Source organism: Manacus candei, unplaced genomic scaffold (assembly GCF_025592945.1).
Source record: "Manacus candei isolate 608988 ecotype Guabito, Panama unplaced genomic scaffold, ASM2559294v1 h1tg000014l, whole genome shotgun sequence".
NCBI classification, from domain to species: domain Eukaryota; kingdom Metazoa; phylum Chordata; class Aves; order Passeriformes; family Pipridae; genus Manacus; species Manacus candei.
In genome coordinates, this window is record NW_026138062.1 from 13,861,283 (window position 1) to 13,880,416 (window position 19,134).

A 19,134-nucleotide genomic window follows, 5' to 3' on the forward strand; every position below is an offset into this window, starting at 1 on the left:
AGGCAGAAATGTAGTGGGGCTGAACCAGCTCTTCTTCCTCCAGGAGATGCTAGTATGGGGTCAGTGAAGGGCTTGGGCTGCAGAACTTTGTGGTACCGACTGTTTTCCTCTTCATGTAGACCAAGGTGGTGCATGATGGTACCCACCATAATTAAACAGAAATACAGACCATGTATTTGGGGGAAATGGGTGATGCCTTTCCCAGGTGCTTGGGGAGCTCTCTGCTGCACAGTGTGATTTCAGAAGGTCTGTGTTATTTGGTGCAGGTTTCAGTGCTAGAAGGGTATCCCATTGTGCCTTTTCTCATGGCTGGGTGCATGATGTCCACTTACCAGTAGTGTTCACGAAGTTGTAGTGCTGTAGCCTCCTTGCTTCAGGCTGCTGGATCACCTATGTGAGCCTTGCATGGCTGCTGGCACCACTTCTCAGAGTGGTCAACCTCCTTGCTCCTTCCTTCGATAAGTGTTTGCTTTGTGTAACAGGTCTCATGAGTACAAGGATGGTTTTGACCAAGTCTTCCTTTGAATCAAGTAAAATAGGCGACTGTGACTGAGGTGTTTGTATATTAATAAATCTGGGGTTCTGAAAATACTTTTGCTGAAGGGTCTTGCTTCTGACTTTTCAAGTACTGTATCTTGGTTTATTCTGTTGGAAGATGACTGTGGTTTTGCCTTTCCTTGACATAACTAAACTACTAAAATGAGACAAAAAATTAATTTCTTGAAATAGAAATTTTGGTTTTAGAAAAGCTGAAATGGATGCAGCACCCAGACTTTGACCTTCTCAGCTCCTCACTAGTGGTTGTTTACTACAGCTGCAGCTGTGCGTCTTTGAAAGAGGAGGAGCTGCAAACGCAAGCATGCTCACTTTCCCCAGCTAAGACGAAAATGTCTAATGAGCATGCTGTTTCAAAGTGAGATGTAGAGAAAAGTATTGAGTAGTCAGGGTGCAGCTTTTCCTTTCCTTTGTGCAAGGAGTGCTTTGCTGTGTCTGTAAGAGAAATTTTGAATCTTGAAAGTGCAAAACATGAATGCATGAAATGATTACGTTTCCTACACAGTAAAAAAGTTTTGTTTGTTTTTTTTTAATAAAATGCATACTTAAGCTAGAAAAGAGAAATGCTTTTGCACTGTAGTACTGGGGACACTTTCAACATTGTTCATTACTGGAAAAAACTCTGTGTAACCTTACCCTGTGTTCAGCAACTGAACTTTAGACAGTCCTCTTCCTTCAACTGAATGATTTTTTTTTTTTTTTTTAGTCAGTACTAAATGAGGAAAAAAAAAGGCAACAAGAGTTTTATTTGATGATTCAGTGTCAAAATGATTGTGTTAGTTTATAGCTAGACATACAGGTATGTTGACAAACTTGACTAGAGTGTTGACTAGACCCTGTGGCACTGTTGCAAAAGTGGGTAAAATTGGACCGATCTGAACCTAGTTGTGCAGTCTCTTTTGTTTTTTTATACATATATAAATATATAACCCTGTGTTAACAGTGCTATGTTTGCATTTGGAATCTTTTTTACTGTGCAGAAGGTTTGCTTAGATTTGGTGCTCTGAAATACATGAACTTTCTCACACTTCTGCAAAGTTTGGTGTAACTAGTAGGTCTGAAGTTTATTCCAAGACTGTACTCTAATTTGCTCCTGAGGAATAACTTAATACAGAAAAGGTAAACTATTCTTTAATTAGTTCTATTTATCTTTTGGTGGCAGAGAACTCTAAAATAATACTGAAAGACAGAAAGAAGAGGGAAAGTGAACATGGCTTTGCCAAATATATATCCATGTTGTATGTAATACTGAGCTTGCAGGGACTTTCTTGAGTGTAAAGTCTCTTGGTATTAATCAGAAAGCATTATCTAGATTTTGGACTAAACCAAAATGAAAATATAAATATTTTTTGCATTTATGTTTGCTGCAGAATGACGTGTTTTGATTTGGAGAAGACAGATTATGGTGTGCATTGGTCTTATAGCTGTTTCTGTCATTTTCTGCTTTTTTGGGGTGGGATGATGGCATCAACCATCTCAGTGTTTCTCAACTGAAATATATGGTAAAACTTGGGAGTGAATATATCAAATCATGTGAGATACATTCAGGGACTGTATGCTTCATACTGTCTGTTTCTTCTTCCACTCAACATCTGTACACGTCAGCTCTTGTGTCAGAAGAGTCCCTTTAGCTGCAGGTACAAGGGTGGGACTTATCTGATGTTGATTTGCTTATATTTTTTATTACTTTTTTTTTAAAGTTCAGTAAAATCACAAGGATTCAAAACCTGTGTATGTCAGGATCAAGGGAGATGCCATGATTAAAGAGTATTAAAGGTACGTATTCAGTGATACTGCAGGGAGACCTCGACAGATCAGAGGACTGGGCAATCACCAACCATATGAAGTTCAACAAGGGAAAGTGCCGGATTCTGCACCTGGGGTGGGGCAGCCCTGGATTTTCTTACAGACTGGGGAATGAGATTCTAGAGAGCAGTTTTGCGGAAAGGGAGACCTAGGGGTCCTGGCGATGGCAAGTTAAATCTGAGTCAGCAGTGCCCTGGCAACCAGGAGGGCCAGTCGTGTCCTGGGGGGGCATCAGATGGCAAAGCATCACCAGCTGGTCGAGGGAGGGGATTGTCCCACTCTGCTCTGCACTGGTGTGGCCTCACCTTGAATATTGTGTGCAGTTTTGGGTGCCACAATATACGGAAGGTATTAAGGTATTAGTGAGTGTCTAAAGGAGGGCAATGAGGATGGTGAAGGGCCTTGATGGGAAGCTGTATGAGGAGTGGCTGAGATCAATTGGTCTGTTCAGCCTGGAGAAGAGGAGACTGAGAGGAGACCTCATTGCAGTCTGCAACTTCCTTGTGAGGGGAAGAGGAGGAGCAGGCACTGATCTCTGTGGTGACCAGTGACCCGAGGTAATGGCCTGAATTTGTGTCAGGGGAGTTTTAGTTTGGATATCAGAAAAAGGTTCTTTACCCAGAGGGTGTATGGACACTGGAACAGGCTCCCCAGGGAAGTGGTCGCAGCACCAAGGCTGACAGTGTTCAAGAAGCGTTTGGATAATACTCTCGGGCACATCGTGTCTCTTGGGGGTGGTCCTCTGCAAGGTTAAGAATTGGTACTCAATAATCCTTGTGGGTCCCTTCCAACTCAGGATATTCTGTGATACTGAATAAAGTCTGCTAAGACTGTTGAACGCTTATATTTCTTACCGTCTGAATGCAATCCTAATAATGTCTGTGCTTTTAAAAAAAAATCTGGTTTATTTGTTCATAGGATTTTTGTTTGTTCATTTGTTGGGGTTTTTTTCTTATTTTATTTGTATTTCTTGAAACAATGCCCTCGTATGCAGTGATGTTTATCCTTTTGTGGATGGCTGGCAGTGCTGGTGTTGACAGGCTTTAGAGTTGCAGCACAGACCAGCACCACTTGAGTTAAGGAATGTCTGGTTAGCAGTAGCAAGCTTTTGTCCTCTCTGTGAACCAGCCTCCAGGACGGGAATGAGGCAGAGCTCTTTGCTAATGGCTGGCGTGGTATTTGCTACATAGTAGAGTAATGATGGGACTGAAAAATCGCTAGCTTTGTTCCTGGCCTGGCTGTGGGGCGAGTGTGTTCTCGTTGTTTAAACATAGAACAATCAAATGCATGACCTTGGACATCAGCACTTTGAAGGGGATAATTAATCAGATGATGTATCGTGTTGGGAGACCCGAGTTCTAGTCTTGTTTGTGTCATATGTCACCTGGGACGAGCACTTCAATACCCGCTCTGTAAGGTGGTAAGCAGTGACCTTTTTAATGTGAAGTGGTGTCCAGTGATCAGAGCAGCAAAGAGCACAAGGTTATGCTTGCTAACGCTGATCCTCTCACTGACAGCCTAAATAATTTCTTTTTCTTTACCTTGGCCAAGAAGGGCTTTTCTGGTCGTAGTGATGCATCTCTGTTCTGATGGTAGCACGGGAAGCATAGGGGTGCTGGCAGACCACGTGGGGCTGTGTGCAGAGAGCTCAGGCCAGCTGGAAATATGTTAAGGTTTGTTAGTGGAGATGCTACTAGTGAGCTCTGGAAGCCTTACGGAGCATGGGTGAACCGTAATTCTCATACACTTTGGTCAAGTCTTGGCAGGCTGCGATTGACATGGATAAAGGCAGCCATCTATCCTCAGCAGTTTCTGTCTGTGGATCCCTGAGGGAGAATGTAAAAAAAAAAAAAAAATCCACTGAATTTTTTTCTTTTTCCGCACTACAGAAATTGTCAGAAGTGACTGATGTGCTCTCAGAAACTTTTGAATCAAACTTTGCAGAAGCAGTCACTAAGCATTTCGGTTGAAATGATTGAAATTTGTTAACTGGAATAATGCAGTATTAGAAGTTCAAAGAGTAACTGTGACTGTTATTTACCATGTATGTTATTTACCACCCCCCCCCACCCTGGTACCAGCATTTTTAGATGGTCTTCTAAAAATTGAAGAGACCTTTTATAGCAGATGTCATAACACGACATCTGAGGTAGTCACTGAGATATTTAGGATTAATGGTATCAGTTGCCAGTTCTTTCTAGAAAAAAAGAAAGATAGTGGCTGTGACTACCATGTAGATTCCCGTTTGACAGGAATCTGAGCAGGACTTGACTTAAAATCAGAATAATATAGAAATATTTTTTTTTAATCTGTCTTTATTTTGAGTCTGTAATGCTGGCATGAAACAGTTTTGAGTTAGACTTCAAGTATGGGTTGGCAGTGCTCTAGAAGAGCATGTAAAGAGCTGTGATTGATGACACTTCAAAATCTTTTAAAGTGTTGGAGAGTAGTTGGAGCTCTTCCAGTTCCTTTTTCAGTGAATCTTTCAGTTGCAAGAAAATTGCAAATGGGAAATGATTTCTCTTAAGAAAAAAAAAAGGTAGATAAAAAAATTCCTTTCCAGTTTCTATAAATTGGTAACAGTTACCAGGTGACTTAATTTTTTCACTTGTTCCGTCTAACCAAGGAAATCTTTTGTGTAGATGGTGCCCTACAAAATTTTAAAAGGAAAAAATGAGCTAACTGGGTTATTTTTCCACTTTTGAAACTGAGAGCGTGCAAAGTTCGTTTAGTTAGGAGGCAGATTTGGAGGCTGCTATTTCAGAAAACATTGCTGTTTTCACTTTTACTTTTGAGATCTATATTCAGCTAAATGAACACTTGGCTAAAATGTCTTCGACATTTATCTAAGAATACATATTAATAATTATGGACCTTTCATTTTGAGAAGGTGATACATTTGTAATTTTTGATTCCGACTTTATTGGGATAAAGTTTACAATAGTCAGAATCAAACAACTAAATATGAACATAGCACAAATTGAAAAATACCATGAGATTTAGTACACTTTCTCTGCTTTGCATTCCAGACAGTATCCAAACTGTATTTATTTTGTGCTTGCTGGAGATGTGCTCTCCTTTAGGTTTCAGTTGTTGATGGATTTAGGAAGACAATATTTCTTTTGCATTGCAATACTGAAGAACTGTGGGGGATAGACAGGGGTGGGAGGCTTGACTCTGCATAGCAATCACAAGACATTTGCCTAAGTCAGTTCTCATAGATAGCTTGAATAAAATATGTTACTTTTCCAAAAAGCAGAGCTTAACTCACCCTTGCCTCAGAAGTGTGTGCTAAAAATCATGACGCTGGAATCATTCTCATGGTCCAAACACCATCATAAAATCTCTCCGTTGGCTGACAGTAGAGAAAGTCTCAGATGTTTGGCTCACACGTGGATGCATGCCCTGTACTTGTTAAAAAATAAGTGAGAGGACACCTGCAGTGCCGAAATCCTGGGAGAAACACTAGTGGCCCTGCAGGATTTGGTGTGGTGAGGAAGGAATAGCAGTTTCTGTTGGTTCTTCTTGTGGCTTTTGTTATTTGGTGTTTAGCTTAGCCCATGTATTGCAGAAGCAGGTAGCCCTAGCAAGGCCACGGTAGGCAAGCTATGATTTCCTACAGCAGGGGCAGCACCAGGAGCTTAGTGGTTTAGTACCTAAGTCCTCTTAGGGGCATGGCCTGAAATATACCTGTATCTTCAGATCCCTCTCCAAGTAGTACTGAAGTTCCACCTATGTGTGGCTTTCATGGACACATCTTTTTTCTTGCCTTAAACAGAAAGAAAAAACTAGGAATTGGAGTAAAAGAAGGAAGTTTCTTCTTGTGATGAATTCTGACTGCAGTTGATGTTGCATGTTCCCATCCATCAGTTCTCATCCCTGTGTGTTTAGCGATTGTGTTGTCTTCTGCCTCTTGCCAGCAGTGCTACCCTGCCCTTCTTTGGGCAAGGAGTGCTGTTCTCTTCCTCTTGCTGTAACTCTTCTGTTGATAACTTTGTCATTAAAAAGCTTCTTTAATTTTTATTTTCAGACACATTTTCTGGTTCCTGGATTATTTTAAAGATGCCTTCTTCTTATGAAAAGTATAGCAACTTTACCTACTTCCCACCTCTGATTTTTCTTAACAATGTTTCTACTTGTACAATTGTGTTTTCAGTCCATCTGACTGAAGAAGCCTTTATAGATTACATATATATCGTGGCTAGGCTTCGCGAATGAAGATTTGGGAAGGACTCTACCCCCATTTGCTACAAGCACACTGGTGGCTAAAAAGGCCAATACGAGACAGGCATGTCCGATTACAAAAGGCACAACAGAAAGACTCTTTAGGTGGTAAATTCTGCAAGACACAATTCTTTCTGCATTGCCTTTTCTCCTCAAGGGTGATCCTGCGTGCTTTCTCAAAAGCATCAGCAGTGTCATAGATGGTGTGTCTCCAGGTCTCCCGATTGGAGGTCAGAATAGACCAGTTATGTTGATCAGTGTGGCCAAGGCTGAGATGTTGTTTCAGGGTGTCCTTTTATCTTCTCTTCAGGACTCCTCTCATGCAGCAGCCAGTGGCAAGTTCACCATAAAGCAAGATCTTAAGGAGGCAGTGGTCCTTCATCCTTGAGACGTGTCCTACCCAGCGCAGTTGTGTTCTCATCAACATGACCTCAATACTTGTGACTGCTGCTTGTTCTAGAACAGTTGTATTGGTTACATGATCTGACCAGTGGATGTTTAGGATTGTACGGAGACAGCGTTGATGGAAGCGTTCTAGGAGTCGCAGGTTGTGGCGGTCGATGACTCTTGATTCTGACCCATATAAGAGAGTAGACAGCCCTATGGCTCTGTAAACACTGATCTTTGTGCTTTTTTTCAGGTGTTTATTTCACCAGACTCTTTTGTGGAGTTTTCCAAAGGCACTATATGCCTTTGCTAACCTGTTGTCTATCTCTCTGTCGATCTTACCGTCCGAAGAGATGAGGCTACCTAGGTAGTTGAACTACTGGACAGATTTGAGCTCTGATTTGCCAATGGTGGTATGGGAATGATGGAAGACTTCCTGAGGTGCAGGTTGATAGAAAACTTCTGTCTTCTTTAAGCTGACTTCCAGCCCAGGAAGCTCAGGAGCTTCAGCAAAGCAGGATGTTAAACGCTGCAGAGCTGCTTCTGTGTGGGCAACGAGGGTGTCGTTGTCAGCGTAAAGCAGCTTCCTGGACAAGATGATTTAAGGTCTTAGTGTGGGCCTTCAGTCACCTTGGGTTGAATAGGCTTCCATCAGTACGGTATCGAATGTAGATACCATCCTGATCATCAAGGTCTGCCGTGGCCCTTTGGAGCATCATGCTGAAGAAGGTTGTGAATAGGGTTGGTACAAGAACGCAGCCTTGTTTCACACCATTAGTTATCAGAAAGTGCATTGCCATATCTGACTTGGCCGTGCTGATCCTCATGAAGTATAGTGATCATTTTAAGGAACTTGGAGGGACATCCTGATCATTCCAAAATCTGCCACAGACCTTTTCTGCTCACAGTATCGAAAGCCTTGGTGAGATCAACAGAGGTTACATAGAGACCTTTATTCTGTTCCCTACACTTCTCTTGCAGTTGTCTGAGGACAAATACCATGTCTGTGGTACTCCTGTTGGCTCTGAAACCACATTGGCTTTCAGGTAGTTCTTCTGCTATAGCGGGTATTAGTCTGTTCAAGAGTATTCTTGCCAGGATTTTGCCAGCAATGGAGACCAGAGTAATACCATGGTAATTTGAACAGTCTGATTTAACTCTTTTCTTCTTATACAAAGTGATGATGACTGCATCACGAAGGTCTGATGGTAGCTCGCCTAGTTCCCAAGAGCACACCACACACTCATGAAATTTAGCATGGAGTGCTTGGCCCCTACGCTTCCAGACTTCAGGTGGAATTCCATCAACCCCAACTGCCTTGCCGATTTTCACCTGCTGTATGGCCTTAAGGGTTTCTCCCATAGTAGGGGCAATATCCAAATCATTCTTCACCGGTTGCTGTGTAATGCACTGAATTGCTGAGCACATATATATATATATATATATATATATATATGCTAAAATTGCTACTTGCTTTGCATGAGGGCTATTTTCTCAGTTGTTCAGCACCTAACTGGCAAGCCCTCTGAGCAGGGCTGCCTTTCTGAGAGCATGACTTTCCATGGTGGCTTCTGCCTGACGGAGAGCAGGGAAGATGGGGTGAGAGTGCTCCTCTGCATTTGGTTGTGGGTGCTGTAGTGTCTTTCAGGAGATCCAGAGTGAGCCAGGGTCACTCCCATGTCCCATCTTACTCCTTGGATATTGCTGTGATATCAAAAATAGAAATGTAAGGGTAGTGTGAGAGGTCTTTTTGTATTGGTCATGTATTAGAAATATGAAAATAATCAGTGGAAATATTCTCGTGTTATACAGTGTTAAAACTAATTCAGCAAACTCAAAAATTCTAATCTATCTCAAAGAATCTGTACTAGTAATTCTTATATAAGGGAACAGAAATGAGACACATCCTATGGCAATCATTTGATATGATCTAAAACAGTAATTCTAGTCAGTGTTTGTCAGACATTATGGTGTTTTCAGTTTAAAAGTTAAACGACCAGACCGCAGCTCTTTTGAAGCTTGAGGTTTGGCAACTCTGTCAAATACAGGAATTGTGTTGTAAAAGCATCTTTACAGTGCTGCAAGTGCCATAGAAGAAGCAAAGCCACAAAGCCACATTTAACCAATATGTAAGTTGCAAAGATTTTTAAGGATTTCTGCCTGGATGAGCAAGTCTGAATTTAGCCACAGATGTTCAAAGTCTTAGTTGGTGGTGGACAGGTTGACATGAATGAAGTTACACTCACTGGAGGCAGGACTTAGTGAAGTGAAAAGAAATATGATATGTATTATAACATCTCAACATGGGATCAAATTGTAGTCTCATTGATTTGTAGATCAGAGAAGACCATTATGATCATCTAATTAAATTTAAATAATGCCATCAGTAGAGTATCACCTTGTCCTGCACAAACCATGCATGGTCTTTTGGAACTGGAGCATTTTGTGAGTAGATGGTTGTAACATAAAAAACTTTACGCAGTGGGGAATCAACTGTCATCTTTGGTAAGCTGTTCCAGTGGTTATAATTACTCTAATCTCTATGCTTTCTTTCTTCCCTGAATTTATCCATATATTTGGCTTCTAGCCACTTAACCTTGTTATACTTCTGTCTCTTAAATGAGTGGTCAACACGTCTCTTGTCAATTCCTTCTCTGTCTTCATTTTTAGAATATGCATAATTGAACAGTGTTTTAATTTGCAGCTGCTAAAGACGGTGAATTGATTTAAATAGTTTTGACTTTAAAGTAGTGGGCAGGAAAACTCGATTTAAACAATCAGTTTAAATCTTGCTTGGTTTCTGCAGTTTTTACTGACTTTCCATTCCCAGTGCCGTCTATTGGGCAAGTGATGTTTAGTGTACTGGTACACAATAGGCGAAATAGTCTTTATGCAGATATACTCAAATTTTTTACCTGAGAGCACACATTGTATGCATACCTATATATTTAAAAAATTTGTGGAGTTAATATTTGTTTACCGTGTTTGAATTTTGGAATGTTTAATATTACAGTATGACTGTGTTTCTGGTTTACTAGGTGGTTCATCTTTATAATTAACTTTGTCAACTAAGTTAGAAATTGGAATTCTTATAAACCATGGAAAACATCATTAAAATAATTTTTGATAATAATTTGATTCCTTTCTGATGTGCCAGGTTACTTTAAAAATCTTATTAAAATGTATTAGTGTTTAAAACTAACTTTTATATTGAATAAAGGAAAAATAAACTTAGCTGTTAAGAAAAACACAATTTCTGTTAAAAATACCCTTGAGAGTATTTAGTATTTAGAACTAGTAGGTATCACCCTTCAGCATATTGTTTATAGTAAAAGACTGGAAAATAAAAACACATTTACCTAGTTTCTTTTGCTCATGGTAGATTTTTCAAGTTCCGAATGAGCTAGTAGTTGATCTGTGGTGGTTGAATAAGGTGTGAGAAAGAAGATACTCTGTACCTGCTTATTGATTAGCTTGAGTTTCAGTTTTGTTTGGTCTGTGGTTTTTTTGGGTTAGTTTCTTTGAAACTTCAGCAGCAAATGCATACTGCTTCAACATTGGTGAAAGAAGGAATGTAAATTGGTTTCATAATTTCAGATGTTATTTTGTTGAATAATTTAAATAAGAGTCAGAATTTTTCAATAATGTTACAGAAAAAAGCCATTTCTTCACCAGACAGGTTTTAGAACAGCATTGGTTAGGTTAATCCTTCTGGGAGTATTAAACATTTGACAAAAAATAGGAGTAGGCAACTATTCTTGTTTTGTGAAAATGCCAGTGAAGATAACTTTTTCAAATATTTCACTTATTCTCTGCTGGTGACACTGACAGCCCAGTTCTCAGGTGCCTTTTTGGATGTGTCTATTCAATGTATTGTCTAAAGTATGAAATAGGATGGATACTTCATTGGTTAAAGGTACCAGCTGAGCAGGAGCACCCAGGCTCAGTGTTTGGTAGACTTACCTTGTGCTACACTTCTCAGACCTTCTAGTCTCTTACTCTTTTTTTTTCCCCCTCAGGATCATTTCAAATTTAATAATGCTGTTATTTGGATACTCCATTCCTCCCTACCCCCCCCACTGCTGCTTATTAATCATACCAGTTTTAAAAGAGTGAGTAAAAATACTAAGCGATTTTGCTGAGCTCTGTTCAACTTGGGGAAGTTTTGCTCTTTCAAAGTAATCTTATCACTGAAGTCCTTCTGGTACTCAAACTGGAGCTCTTCACTGTAGTTATTTTATCCTTTCTGGAGACTTTTTCAATGCTTAGGTATATACTCCTGTATTTCCTCAGTCTTTTCAAGGAGATATAATTATGTAAATAAAACTTAATTTCTGCATCTTCTGACTTTAAAACTGTGATCATAGGTAAATTTATTTTATAGAGAAACCAAACTAAAAATGGGCTTTTCTCCTTTTTTTTCTCTACCTAACTTCTTGAAATGGCAATGTAAGACAAAAGCAAGATTTTGTTTGCCAGCTTTTTCATTATGTAGTTTTGTTCAGTGTGATGACTCCATTTCTACTTTTATTTGTCATGGAACCAGGCAAAATGATGTAGGATGCAGAGTTATCAGAAAATAGTACAATTGGAAATGTAATTCACTTCCTTCTCAAAGAGGGAGAAGGACATTTGTTGGCTACGTTGCTTTCTTTTTGCAAATTGACGTAACCAGTGCAGATCCTGTGAGAAGGATCAGGGCTGGGAAAAAGGACCATTGTGCAATCCAGCCCTGTGCAGCAAGTCAGAAAACTGAAAAGTGGTGGTCAGAGGAGAGGTTTTATTAGTGTTTCAAGCTGCCTGAGAGCAAAGTGAATCAGGTAAAGAGAAATACATCCAGCCATGGTGGAGACTCTTTGCAAAAATATCTCTTTATGCTCTTGAGAGAAGTAGAAATGGGTGTTTACTTACCTGTGTTTTAAACAATATAAATATGTTATAAAGCTAATTTTACATGCACCTCATGCGTTACTACTGCAAAACTAATTGGCCTGTGGGGAAAAATAGCACCCTTATAAGATCCAGTTGGCTTTTGGTCAATTGTTAGTCCCAGCATTTGCTCCGGTTCCTCTTCCTGACAGACTGTTCTCCAGTACACACTGCAGTGTCTTGGTCAAGACTTCCAGTGGGGTGCTTGGGCTTTCCTCCATTGAGCTTGCTACTGTTAATGATTTTTATGTTCTTTAGGAACCATCAGTTTATGAAGAAATAACCTCATACTATCTCATGGTGGTGTGCAAGGCTTGTGAACATGTCTGTATGGAGCTTTTGAACTTTGTCATCTGAGTACAGGGCTTTGCATGGCAAAGAAGAAATGTGAGCTTAAAGCATTTGTGATCATTAGCTTAAAATCCTTCCTCTGTGAAGGCTAGTACTGATTTTAATTTTTTACTCAAGTGAAATTTTTAGGTGCTGTTTTTGTTCTTCACCAGTAATGTTCCTTCTGCTTTGTCCATGCAATGACTGCTAACCTTTTTATCCTTTTTTACTTCTAAGTTTTTAATTTTTTAATGCAAAATTAAAAAATTTTGCACACAATTTGAAATGTAAAAACCAGTCATCACTTAATTTATGTTTTCATGTTGGAGATGACATAGCGTGTTATAGGTCTCTGGAGCCTTGAATTTCTGCTGAGAATTTATTGCAGCAGCTTCTTCAAACAGTGTGGTGGAGCAGTAACCCCTTGGTTTCTGGGTCGGTGCCATGGGCAGCTGGAGCTGTGTTTCATGTCTTGGTGCTGGTGTTTTGTATTACCTTTGGATAAGCTTATGGTACTTCACAAGTTGCCATATGGAAAGCAACTCCATTTCTTTGATTTAGGTCAGGCTGTCAGGTGCCTTTTGTGTCCTTCTCTTCTGTAAGTGGGACATCTGAGATGTGAGGTGACCATGATTTCAGATGCAATCTAGCTGGAGGGTCCCTGGGGTCTTCTACTCTCCTTGCACTCTAGATGGGGGCTGCCTTTATGTGTCCTTGTGTTTGTTCTGCCTCCAGGATCTTGGGAGAGTATTTCTTTTCTTTTGCATCTGTTTCCCAGTTGTGCTGTTGGACACTCTCTCTGAGTCGCCCTTCTCTGGGATGAAGACAGGAGGCAGGGGAGAGAAACTACTAAATTAAGGGGTTGTGGGGAGAACACAAATGGTCCAAGAAAAGTAAAGGTGTGTGTTTCAAGAGTAAATGGTGGCAAAAAAAAAAGCCTGTTGTTGCTTTGTGTTGATTTGAGGTCTTTTGAAAACTACTTGCTGCTGAATATACTTTCTGCTCAACATAGATTTCTCTTATTGCAACCCTGGTCATTATCTACTGAAGATCTTGTTCATTGCTAGTATCTCAGTCATCAGCCCTGGAATGACATTTCTTATTCTTCGGACAACTTTGAGACATATTGCAAGATAAAAATTGGTTTTCGCTGCTCATGAAGGATGTTTATGTAGCTAATGTGATGCCTGATACGTTGTGTAAAGTGATTCTGTTGCAATGGATTGATTTTTGTTGTTAGAACAATCTGCTGTTGTAATGTCAAATGCCTCCTGGTTGCTCCTTCGAAAGTTCAGGTTTATTTCACGTGCTGTTCTTAAATATGGATCTTTGAAAGTTGCAGATTTGTGCTCGATGCAGTAAATTTTTATAGTCGAAGTCCCTTAGTTCTGCTTGATGCGTATTATGTTAGGAGGAGGTTATGATGCTTTCTTGAAGGGCGGATGGTTCTGTTGTTACTATGAGCCACAATAGAGCATCCAAGTCTTACCCACTGTTGTTTCTCTGAGTGAGCAAAATGCAGCATCTTGAGGAACTTGTGTATAATTTGTGTATTAAGCAGTTGCCAAGGGTGTCTTGCAGGTGGATGTGAGCTGATGTGAGGATATGATGTGGATTTTTCTAATCGGTATTCTTCTGGTGAAACTTTAGAATCTTTGTTTTTCAGCAAGAATGTTTGGATGCGTAATGCTCTTCAAGTGTACTATTTAAAAACACATTACCCAGCTTTTTGGAAACAAGTCTTACAGAACTTCTAACAGACAGGAAAATGAATTTCTGTGTTGCTTTGATCTGTCTTCAGTGTGCAAGAGCACAAAAATATGGTTACAGGCATTTTGTTTATAAGTCTTCACATTTATCAAAGTGGAATTCATAAATTTGTTATTTCTACTTAAGACTTTTCCCGCCTTTATTCTTCAGATAGAGATGTTATATCATTGCTGTTTTCCTGATTATCTTGCTTCTTCCGAAGATCCCATCAACAAAATTACTTACAGTATATTTTGTGCTCCTCACCATTTACTTCGTCTGCAGGATGCAGTGAGCAGTCATGCCTTAAGTTGATTTAAATATCTGTCAAATAAAAAAATAGTTGGAAAAATCAAGTAAGCAGCATTCTGTTATAACATGCTACTCTGTTCGGTCTCTATCTTCATTAATATTTGAACTTTACTATGAGATGCATAATACGTTTTTGGAGAGGGCGTGCAATATTCACCATAGGTGGTGTACTGGCTAATAATTTGGAAGTCATTTCAGAAGTGCCTCATTTTTGCACGTGCAAAACGAATGTAATGCTGTTTACCCTGGACATTTTTAGATCTACCATTGGGAAAAATACATAGAAAAGTTGGGAAATACAGGGGTTATTAGACACATGCTTTAGATGGCGAGGACCACAGGGATTTCTGTAGATGCTTGTTACATACATTACTTCAGTTCCCTCTGCATGCTGATGACACATAAGGCAAAGTGTAACTTCTTTCCTTTGTCAGGCTGCTAATAACTTCTGTGAGTCTTGTAGCCGTGAAAAGTGTATTGAAGGAGGTTGTTTGCAAGAGGTATTACCCATTTGGTTTCCTTGGAAACATGAAACATGATTTACAAATATTGACTTGAGAAAGCTGCAGCTTAGAGGAAATCCTAAACTGTTGGTTCAGACTTTTAAATTAATATCTCCAAAGAGTTCAGTCCGTGTTGAAAGTCACTTTATGAAGTCCATTATAAATGATATTTATAGTAGTTCTGGGTTTCTGTGCTTCTCGGTGTAATAGCCAATTCTGAATGCTGGAGGACTAGAGAGAATGTGAGTTTTGCTGGAAAAGGGGTACTGAACTGGGATCCCTGGCTCCAGTGTCACCTGTGTTAAATAACTCGCACTAGAGTCAACAAATTGATGCTCTTGAAAGTCAGAGCTTTGGTGCCTCCCTCATAGCTGATGGACTGTGACCTGGAATGCTTTCTTGTTGGTGAGGTTCAGACACTATAAATCATCATTCATGTATTGTAAACATTTTTAAACTCCCTGGAGGGTGGTTTGAATGCTCTTTGTTACATTCATGTAAGTGACTGTATGATAAGCCTAAGTAATTTCCATTTACGGGGTAGCTTATTTTTATTGTATAGGAATTTTCATATAGTCTTATTTTTAAAGACTGCTGATCATAATTTGATCTTGTTGGGCTCATTAAGTGTTTCGAAACAAAAGCTCCTTTATCCCTGGAGCATGGTTATCCTGAAGCTGGTGTTAAGATTCATGCTGGGGGGTGGAAAGGGGCATCAATATGGGAGAAAAAACATACAGCACAAGTGTTGCATACATGCTGTGGGTGCTGGGTTGTATAAAGGGTGGAGAGAGATTGCTTCTGTGCACTCATTAATGAGGAACAGGTCTTGGTTCAGTCAATCTCACCAAAATGCTGTTGGATGTGGTTTTATTGGTGCTTCTCTTAGTGTCAGTGCTGGCTTATGTGGTCCCTGTTGCCACCCATCTCCTGTGGTGCCTGTCCCTCTGTCACTCACACAGCTTCTGCTGTCAGCGGACTGAGTTGGATAAAGAAACTGCTCTGTTTTGGTTTTTCTCATTTATTTTTGTGTTATTTTCCCAGTTCATCCCCCAAAATAACTGCGGCTGCGCAGGAGCAGATCAGGTGGTTGGAGGCAGGAAAGCACCTCTAGCCATTCCCAAAGTTAGGAGTGTGACAGCTTTATATCCCCTGTGTTCTTAATCCAGAGGAGAACACCTCCAGAGCAGAGATGAGATGAGATCTTGGATTTTCTTGCAGAAAAGCCATGTGTGTTTGTCTGCTGGTTGTCATGCTAGTTGATTCATGGCCGTGAGGAGGTAGCAAGGCACAGCTTTTAAGAAGGTATGATGTATTAGGTTGAAAAAATGACGTACTTTGAAAGAATGTGAACATTCAAGTCTGTACTGCTGTTTTAGATCTGGATAAGGCCGTGTATCAAGTTGTTGGATTCTTTTCCCCCAACATATCTTTCATGTTTTATGCAAAATATCACTACTGCTTAAGAACTGCACTTTGCTTGGTGATTGTAAAGGTGTTTATGGTGAGCTGCCTAAGGTGGCCTTATGTGGCTATGTTTATTAAGGCGGGATAAACCTAAGTCTGCCTTCATCTGGGGTTGCAGGAGGATTTTATACTGGAAGTAGGAGGTGGGATGCAGGCAGGCAGCTGCACAGATCAGGGATCAGATCCTCAATATCCAGAGGCACTGGTAGTGTAGGCAAGCAATGATTGCTGAAACCTGTGTCACAGATAAGGCAGCTAAATCTGTGGGCTGTATGTCTTGTGGGATTTAACATTAAGAACAAATAGGAGACCACAGAAGCCTTCAGTGCATGGGCTAAGCGATGCTACTGTTCTCATCAAGCCAGTTTAACTAAGGGGAAATGCTTTGCCTAATGCTTCTGTAAATCATGCCTAACATCCTGAAGGTTACAAAGATGTTTGTGGATGCTAAGGAAGTATTCAGCTGCATTGTTTTTCACTGACTGGTTCTAGCAGGTGAGGGCAGCTTGCTCTTGACTTGCGACATGTAATGACTGTGGATTACAGTGGCAGAGGAACCTTCTCTGTGGAAAGAGAAGGTTCATATGCAGAAAAGATGGAGTGGAAAATGGCAATGCTTCAGAATCTCAGATGGAGACTCCTGTTGTTGGCAACTTGTGTACAGTCATTCATTGAGGATTGTGAGTATGCTTCAAAAATTGAGTACGATGGTTTAGGATGCCAAACACAAGTACTAATAAAAAGATAATTATATAAAATGAACTGTAGTTCTTTGTGTAACCAGATAAACTGTGTGGATTACTACACAGTCAGTCAAGATGGGAACAAGGATTTACAGCACAAGAGTCCTGCTAAATTTAGAATTGGTTTTGTGTGAAGCCATTGTGCCAAGAAAAACTGAATTTCGTACTGCAGGATTGTTTGTAAGATAAATGCCTCCACAGAATATGGAGAGAAGTCCCTAAGTTACTTAAACTTAAAAGGACAAAGCAATAACTGCAGTGAAGGTGTATAGAGAATTCTCAGAGTACAAAAATAGAAGATGAAAACGTATGATATGGCAGTATGAAAGGTTTTTAATTTTATAATATGATGAGTGTCTTCTGAATATCACTCACATTAAGTGATTAGAATAGTAGCCATATAATTAAGGTGTGCAGCCTCTAAGGGAGAAGCTGGGAAAGAATACACCCTTAGACCTATTGCTCTTTTCTAGTTTTATTCTGATTTTTTGGGGTGTCACCAGTAAATTGGTAGTTGCGAAAACTCAGTCCTGTAGAAACATCAAGGGAGTATTATGTTTGCTGTTTTTCTGGCAGAATATTGATACTGTTTTCAGTTTTAGACTCCTTGTTGTTTCTAGCAAGTATAGGTAGGTTTTAGGAATAGCTGTGTGAAACGTATTTAGCTGTTGCTCGTATAACACTGGAGGTTGAGAGCACCTCTCAGCTTTGTGGCAGCTCCAAAGCAGCTCCAGTGCAGCATCAGTGTCAGTTCTCAGATATGTTGGCTCTTATTCTAGGTTGTATTGGCTTCTGGGAGTAACGTGATGAAAGAAGAGAGAGATGACAATAGCTACAGATAAAGAGAAATATCAATTCCAGTAGGAAGTATCTCTTTCTTACCTTCAGCCTGTAATGTGGGTGAATCTGACTATCAGCAGGTTCTCTTACCAGGCATCAGAGCTACAAGGTTTTAAAGCTTTCTGGACAGAGCACTTGTATTATCTGTAGCTCAGTATGATGAAAGAAAGAGGTATTTCTGCTAGAGGAAAGATGGAGACTTCTGTTTTCAGCTCCATAACAAGATGTTTTTCACGTTGAAGCTGAAATCACTATTTGAAGTGTTCAAGACCAGGCTGGATGGGGCTTTGAGCAACCTGGTTTAGTGGAAGGTATCCGTGCCCATGGCAGAGGTGTTGGAACTAATTGATCTTCAAAGGCCCTTCCAACCCAAGCCACTCTGTGATTCTAAATGAGAGACATTAGTGTGGAGATGCCAACTCCTTCAGATCAGAATGAGCCAGTTCGTGTCTTCCAATGTAAGTTTGTCACCAAGCTGCTATTGCTGCCTGTGAGGTTAAAGCCAGCGGGCAAATGGCTTCCACTGAGAAAGGAAAGGGTGAGGAAGAGAAATTATGACAAAATTGGCAAAGCCTACAGAGTCATTCTCACTGACTGACAGGAGCTAATTATTCTGGACTTATGTTTCAGATTTACTTGGTCTGGGTTCTGTATGGCTGGAAAATACACTCACCGAACAGCAATATACTGGACTAAGCATAGGTAAATGTTGAAGTTACTGAGAGAATGGCAAATACTGGGTTTAAGAGAGAAAGACTCATTTGGCAAATGACAAGTGAAAAAAACCCCAGTTTTAATGTACTCTTAAAAGATTACAAATCTGAGATACTGCCAGACATCCTCTTTAGTTAGCAAACTACAGAAGCATGTCTGTGCAAAATGAGAAATGTGTTTGCTTGGCTAGCTTTTCTGAACTGAAACATTATAGGTGTTGTGAAATACTGTAGAATGTACAAATGAACACGTTGTCAAGAAAATCACATTGCAACACATGGGGTAGTTTATACATCTTGGTACACCTCACTTAGTCATAGCGGCAGTCACAAGCTTAAGAATGTTGAGCTTTTGGGGATAAGACTTAGGAATCTAGTCCTAATTGCAGCATTATAAGTATTTATGTGTGGTGGGGTGAGATGGAGGTGGGAATGGAGAGAAAGGAGGGGAAGCATCTACTTCTTACTGAGCTAAAGGTGTTTGGGGTTTTTTTCTGAAATTAATCAGTAATTGAACTAAAGAGGGGAAGAGCTGGGGAATGAGATGAGCAAGCGAGAAAGGGGAGCTGCTGGAGG

At 40.1% G+C, this 19,134-nt stretch overlaps 2 protein-coding genes across 6 annotated transcripts in view; both read left to right on the forward strand.

The window, feature by feature from the left end:
* Positions 1-19,134, forward strand: part of TBC1D4 (TBC1 domain family member 4) — a 556,453-nt gene that overhangs the window by 452,327 nt on the left and 84,992 nt on the right. The gene's annotated exons all lie outside the window — the stretch shown is intronic.
* Positions 1-19,134, forward strand: part of KLF12 (KLF transcription factor 12) — a 235,860-nt gene that overhangs the window by 2,910 nt on the left and 213,816 nt on the right. Inside the window, exon 1 of one of the 5 annotated variants that reach the window (XM_051780497.1) lies at positions 2,257-2,331. The exons of the other annotated variants lie outside the window; for them this stretch is intronic. The gene's annotated coding sequence lies outside the window, so the exon portion shown is untranslated. Of the gene's footprint in view, positions 1-2,256; positions 2,332-19,134 lie in introns of those variants that run through there. 5 annotated transcript variants of the gene reach the window in all.